This window comes from Camelus dromedarius, chromosome 11 (assembly GCF_036321535.1).
Source record: "Camelus dromedarius isolate mCamDro1 chromosome 11, mCamDro1.pat, whole genome shotgun sequence".
NCBI lineage: Eukaryota > Metazoa > Chordata > Mammalia > Artiodactyla > Camelidae > Camelus > Camelus dromedarius.
In genome coordinates, this window is record NC_087446.1 from 63,726,824 (window position 1) to 63,732,823 (window position 6,000).

Below are 6,000 nucleotides of genomic sequence, written 5' to 3' on the forward strand. Positions count from 1 at the left end.
GACCCAACAGAACTCCCTAAAAATATCAGAATAATGGAATCTTAGGACTCAACACAACGCTAGGAAGTGGATATTTCCTGTTACATACCAGCATGTCATTTTGCCCTGAGCGTCACCACATGCCCAGAACTGTGCTGGATTACAGTGGAAGCATTGCCCTACCAAAAACACCAGCTTAAAAACAAAAACCTCAACTACTTTATTTCACAGATGGACAAACTGGATGTAGAGACATTACATGACACGTCCACCATTGTACAGATATGATGGAGCCAGGTTAAATATGCAGGCAGATGGACATATACAAGGAGATTTCATTTTTATATATATAAAAGGGAAAGGCTGTATATTAATAACTTCCCTATATATTTGTGTGCATATGTATATATGTGTATGTATGCGTGTGCATATAAATATATATGTGAATATATGCAAAAGTCTCTCTGGCAGCTGAGACTATCAAAGAGTTAATAAGTATGCAACCTAATTTGGCATCCAGACAATGCAGATAAGGAAGCTTCCCTTTGATTCAGTTACTTACAGAAAAAAGCTATTAATGATCTTTATCACTGGGCTCCCTGAGCAGACACAGCCTGGGAGCTGAAAGGAGCAGACTTTTAAGGAGCACTCTCATTTATTAACACACCATGCTGTCCCCCAAGTACAAGGAACTACATACAAAGCATTCCACTCTCAAAATACACTTCCCCATCCCAGGATGGTTTCACTTAAAACAGGCAAGAATTGGTTGCATTCAGCACCAAGGGACAGCCTTGCTGAGCTGGGCCTTGTGGTTTTATTCCAAAGTATAGCCTCCAAGCCTCTCCACTCACAGGATTCCTGTGGATTTGGCTTTATCTGGGGGCAAGGGACCAGGCCCTGACAATCTAACTCCCTTCCCCAGAATAATGAGAAGATTTGAAAAGCCATTTAGAAATAACTCAATCAACCAATTTTCCTCACTAGTGAGCCTTAGTGAAATAGCCTTAATTTCCCCCCGGGTCGGGGGGTGGTGTGTGGCTTATGGGGCTTCGGTGGCATCTGCATGGCAGGATGCTCTCGCAGAGGGCCTGCAGCTGATAGCTCAGGCGCTGGCCCTGGAGGTCTTAGCGAAAGTGGTTAGTTATGTTTTAGCTACGAGTCAGACCGAACCTAGAGGTGAGAAGACAATCAACAAAGCCACAAAGCTGAGACTCCTGAAATGGGAAACAGCTGTCTCTGAAGGAAACTTTGGCTGCCCCTCTGTACCACGGGCAGCTGAGGATTAGGACAAGGGAGACAGAGACCCACAAAGATGGAAAGACAGACTAAGTGCTGATCAGGCTACAGGAGGAGGAGTACAAAGGTGGACTGAGAAAGAGTAAAGGAAGAAACAAAGAAGAAGGCAATTCTGGAGGAAAAAACGCTATCAAGTTTAGTTACAAAGGAACCTCTCTGGCCGTGCAAAAGAACGATCTGGAATTTGGTGACAGTGATCTCTTAAAGATAATAATTCTAGCCATACTCTAAAGAAATTCGGTCAGGTATGAAAAAGGGTCTTTGGCAGAACGAGGCCAGCTGGAGGAGTGTTCAGCTGAGATGCATGTGGTTTGGACGATTTGCAGCTGAAGTGAAAACTTAGGCTTTCAGGGTGTACTTACGAGAGGCGTTTTTTTTTTTTTTTTTTTTTTAACCATCCCAAAATGAAGCTTAAAAGAGTAGAAAAACAATCACAAAAAAAAAAAAAAAAAAGAGGAGGGTTTAGGGAGTAAATTGGGAGAAAGAATATGATGGAAAACGCAAGTGAGACACAAAAATTTCCCCAGGGAAGCCCTGGTTTTCACTTTTAGTATTTAATAAATCTTTCTATATCAAAAGAGCTCTGAGTACAAAAAGTTTACAGAACCAGGAAGAGCTCAAGAGATGGAGAAAGTCATCTCCAGTGTAGTCCTAGTCTTTGAAGACAGGTTACTTCATGGGCACACAGGATAAGGCCCCAGTTTAACCTCCAATCCCAGAGGCAAACTAGGAGCCTGAGCTGGTGACACCCTCAAAAAGTGGCAAACGTTTCAGAATTAGATGTGTTCATACACAGCCTTGACTGTTGCCCGTGATCTCCCAGGATGAGGGGGAACAGAATGCATCTGTCCTTTTGTGACAGAGGGTCACAGAAACAAGGAGCCAGGGGTGAGGAAGGAATGGAGGAAAATTGTATGTTTGGAGGCAGAAGATGGAGAGACAGCAAAGATGAATATTAAAGAAAGAGGGGAGAAGAATACAGATCTAGAATTTCTAAATTACCCTTGGCTCAAAGGTCTGGTTTACCGCTGAAGCAGTATAATTATAAAGCTGGCTTAAAACAGACCTAGGATCTAGTTACTAATTTCTTACTAGCAATAGCATCAAAACCCTTTCTGCTGGTAGCTGGTCTCTTGACAAAAACCGTGCCTCTCATACACGATGTGACCTATAGGGAGAACTGGTTTTAATCACGTGGATCTATAAAATGGTATGCAATTGTGGTCTTCCTTCTCAGATGTCAATCCGAGCAGAGAAGAAAGTGAGGGTTGCAACTGTCAAAGTAACTTGGGGTTGGGGGGTACATTTGACATAAATGCTCCCTTGTCTTGCAGATGCGGTATACAGGCTAAGTTTGTTGGAAAATTTGGTGGGGACCATCTGGTGGATTTGAGAAAAATGACCGGAAACATTCCTGTTGGCTCATGTTTTTGGACCAGATTCTGCTTGGCCTCAAAAAGGAAATTCTGGCCTGGTTACAGCCTTAAATGGGTGCTCAAATCCCCTGAACATTTATTGCAGAAATGCTTTCATTCCTACCCCATCTTAGTTAGTAAGAACAGCAGGCATCTTAGGCACATAGGGCTTGACTCCCGTTTACCTTGGCAATTATATAGCCAGTGTTCAAAAGAAGACTTGTTTACTTCTAAGGTACAAAATTCCCATTTGTAAAAAATCTTTCTAGAATTATACATGGTAGGCATTTTTCTCCCTTTAACTATTGCTTGTGTTTCCTAGGAAAATGTCAAATTACAAATGTAGATTAAAAAAAAAAGGTAGCCTTTCAGAATCAGGATCCCAAGTTCTTTCCCAATATAACTAACTCATCAGTCAATGATTCCTCAGGATTAACAATCACTCCTTTTTAAATGCAAATCTCTGGCAGGAGGATTAAGTCATTGAGCCCCAGGAACTGGATGGAAGGGGGCTGGAGACAGTATGGGGGAGCTGGTGGAAAAGTGGTCTGTAGACAGCACAAGGGATTTGGGGAGACCAGGAGAAGAGGCATGCAGGAAAGACAGACTTTCATTCCACTTTTCCTAGGCCTCTAGTGATGCTGAGTTTTCTGCCAGAAATTGCAAATCAGCTTGTCTCACCTTTTTATTAGTGAGACAACTGTAGTAGTATTTCAGATTCCTGGAACAGAGATCAGAAAAAAAAAAAACCTCAGTGAGTGGTGGAGGCATTGCCATGAAATACTATATAAATCAATATTATCCATTTGCTTTTTTTCAACAGATATATACCCACCATATACCAGGAAATATCCTAGTTGTCAATGAGAAAAAAATGATTTTTACACCATGCCAATCATACTATAATGTACACTAGTATAAGCAAAGTGTATAAAAGAGATCATGGAGAGATCATAATTCATAATTATGAGTTGAGCTGGGCCGTCAAGGTTTTGCTGAACTGATAAGCTGATTGTGGCAGAAAGTGTTGGCAGATCTGAAAATCCATGATCTGCTAGACTACATGTCCCAGCTTCCCTTGCACTTAAGGGTGGTCATGTGACTGAGTTCAAGCCAACTGAATGGGAGTAGAGGGCATGTGTACCATTTTCAATCCTGGCCATAAGCATCTCTTTCATGGACTCCCCAGTGTTCTTTTCTTCTTTTGTCAGGTAGGATGGAGATGATCCCCAGGGCTGTCTTGGAAGCTGTGTATCAAGGATGGCAGAGCCTCAGCCCTTCTAGGTTCTGAAGGACTGACAGATGGAAGGCTGCTTCCCCAACATGTTCAACCCTACAGAGCTGTAGCAAAAGTAAACTTCTGTTACATCTAATCCAACACGCATTTGCCTGTCTGTCGTGGCAGTTGGGCTCGCTCAGCACTGAAGAGCTGACAGTCCAGCACGTGAGAAGCTGCACAGGGGCTAAGGGATCGGCATGTGCCAGGAAGCTCAGGAGAGGCAGTACATAAGGCTGGAAAGGTAACAGAGCACAATGACACACATGCTCAGTGCTGGCTTCTTCCCACAGGCCCGTGGTTCTCAACCAGGGGTGATCTGGCACAGCACTCCCATCTCCCAGGGAACATTTGTCAATGTCTGGAGCCACTTTTGGTTGTTACACCAAAGCAGGGGAGGAGTACCACTGACATCTGTAGGTAGAGGCCCAGGATGCTGCTAAACACACTACAGGGCACAGGACATCCCCCTACATTAAAGAATTATCTGGGCCAAATGTAAACAGTACTGTGATTGAGAAATCCAGCTACAGTAAATGGGGCACAAGCAACAATTCTTAAGAGGAGAGAATGGCAATCATGTTTGTGTTTTGAAGAGAGAATTCTGATAACAATCTAGAAGATGAGAAAAATCAGAGATGAGAAAAGCAATTTCATCCTTTGTCAAGTACTTACTATGTATCAGGCACCAGGGATACAAAGATGAGTAATAGCCCAGCCAGTCCAATCATGATGACTCTTATGGGACCTGGGGAAACTTGACCCCTGGCCTCAGGGCTCTGCCTCCAGATGACTGAAGTAAGTCAAAGAAAAATATATGCTATCACTTATATGTGGAATCTAAAATATGACAAGTGAACTTACTTATAAAACAGAAACAGGCTCACAGACATAGAAAACAAACTTATGGTTACCAAAGGCGAAAGGGGGAAGGGAGAAATAAATTAGGAGTTTGGGATTTGCAGATACAAACTACTATATATAAAATAGATAAGCAGCAAGGTCCACTGCAGAGCAAGGGTACTATATTCAAAATCTTATAATAAGCCATAATGGAAAAGAATACAAAAAATATATATATATATCCGAATATGTACACATGAAATTAACACAACACTGTAAATCAACTCTACTTCAATTAAAGAAAGAACCGTAAAAAAATAAAAATAAAAAAGGAATATTTGACAGAGATTTATGTTCCCTGCCAGGTCTGAAATATTTACTATCTGGTCCTTTTCAGAAAGTTTGTCACCCCTCATAACTTTGGCAAAGAGCAAAGCAGCCAAGTATACAGCAGATCTTTCATGACCCTGCCCGGCTGCTCCTCAGCCCCCTCTGCCCCGCTCTCCCGGCTCTGAGCCCCCCGGGACGGAACCATACCGGGCCCTGGTTCTCACGGTGCTCTGTCCCCTCGTCCGTCCAGGAAGGCCAGCTCCTGGCGACGATCGCTGACTCAGGATTCCTCGGGAACTGCACCTCCTGAAACAGGGCACTTCGGCCGTCCCTCGCAAGTCTTTCCTTTCTTTACACCCATCGGGCCATGAATTCACAGGAGTGGGTTTTCGCGGGGCTTCTGCGGGGCTTCCGCGGGACTGGCTCCTTCCCCTCGGCTCTCACGCCTCCCGCCTCTGGCCCGGGGCAGGCTGCCGCCTCACCGGAGCCCTCTCTGGCTTCCCTCTTTCTCCGACCACTTCCCCCACACGAGTCAGGAAGCGCTCCCTCTCCGCGCTGCGGGAACCGGGCCCTTGTTTGTTCACAGCGATGCCAGCAGCGCGCTGGGTACCGCCGCCAACGCTTCGTGGTGCCGTTCGCGGGGCCTGCCTTTTCGAACAGTACCTATGCCCTCGAAGACTCCAACACCCCTTTTCTTGTAACTCCGCATGTATGGGGCCCCAGGAGCCACTCCACGTTTGCTAAAAGGCCTGGAGAACACACAGCCCGCACCGCTCTGCTTCCCCTTGGCGGCTTAGGTCCCTTCTGGAAGCCACTGGAACAAGGCGGGGCGGGGATGGGGCCCGCCCCCAGGAAGAG

At 44.9% G+C, this 6,000-nt stretch overlaps 1 long non-coding RNA gene across 2 annotated transcripts in view; it reads right to left on the bottom strand.

The window, feature by feature from the left end:
• LOC116150253 (uncharacterized) overlaps positions 1 to 5,578 on the bottom strand; it is a 116,607-nt gene extending 111,029 nt beyond the window's left edge. For both annotated transcript variants that reach the window (XR_010382965.1, XR_010382966.1), the window contains exon 1: positions 5,350 to 5,578. This is a non-coding gene — a long non-coding RNA (uncharacterized LOC116150253). The remainder of the gene's footprint in view (positions 1 to 5,349) is intronic.
• Positions 5,579 to 6,000: the final 422 nt, after the last annotated feature.